This window comes from Nannospalax galili, unplaced genomic scaffold (genome assembly GCF_000622305.1).
Source record: "Nannospalax galili isolate Female #2095 unplaced genomic scaffold, S.galili_v1.0 scaffold195, whole genome shotgun sequence".
NCBI lineage: Eukaryota > Metazoa > Chordata > Mammalia > Rodentia > Spalacidae > Nannospalax > Nannospalax galili.
Genome location: NW_008335885.1, coordinates 85,064 through 86,279, shown reverse-complemented (window position 1 = coordinate 86,279; position 1,216 = coordinate 85,064).

Here is a 1,216-nt window from a genome sequence, read left to right as displayed (position 1 = left end):
ATCGACCTATGTTCTCCATCATGTGTGGATCCTAGAACCAAACCCAGATAAATGAGTATGTATCCAGACATAACTGCAGGAACCAGGATAATGGAAAGGAAACAGGGAGCTAAAGGAAAAGAAAGAACCTGAAAGGCAAGAACAGTAGGAAACAGGCCTTAATAACGGAGATATGGATAAAAATTAGGTTAGTTTAAGGGAGTGGGGGGAAGGCTATACAAGGAGCCCAGGGGATAAAGGGAAAGAAGGAGCTCAAGAGAGGTAGGTCCATAGGAGAAGGGTATTATTAAGGGAGAAAGGGGGGAAATGGGGCACCTTAAGTGGGAAAACCATGATGGAGGGGTGAGACAATGTGAGAGACAAATAATGCCTAGCTAGTTTTGAAAATCAGATGGAACCATATTACTCCTACAACATACTGACAAATTATACATAGCAGATCAAGAAACATATGTCTAGGTAAGGTTTATCTGAGAACAATTGGTCTTTGCCCAAGATTTATCTACATGACACACTGTAATTGAAAGTACCAGACTGGTGGAATTAACCTTCTTGGATGTTTAACAAACATACTTTGAGGCCTATAATAATTTGTTCAGAGGGACATAAAGGACAGTTTTTGCTCCTTGTCCTCCTAGGTTGACTAGTTATAGGGGACTATGAGCATCTCTCAAAATGTCCTGTAATTGCAGTGAGTCTCCTGTCCTCTTGATCAAGGAGGCTCAGGAGACCCCCACCAGATGGACTTGAACCATTGTCCAGTCTACAAAGAGGACGGCCAACACAGAGGAATCATTTCCTCCTTGCTTTCAAGCAAAGCCAACCATGGTCGAGTAGGACCTTTGACTTATCTTCACATAGGCAGAACAGGTAAAAGAATGGATCCAGGGGCTCCTCCCAAGCCCATGTGACCCCTGGACCCCTGGAGAAAAGATCCTCAAATGATCTTAAGAATAAAATTAAATTGGTTTATCTGGGCAAACTGTATACTTTCCTTTTCCAAAAGATTAAAGGGATCAATATAATTCTTTGAGAGTACATGTATATGGCTAAAGGCTACATAACAAGAAACAATGCCATGCAGGAGATATTTTCCTTTGAGTTGTTGGCCAGGGTGGCCAAAGGGATTCCCAGTCAGTAACCCAGCATAGAACTGGGAAAATGAACAGCAGACCCCAATCTTACCTAAAGGAATATTGGCAACTGATTGCTGCTA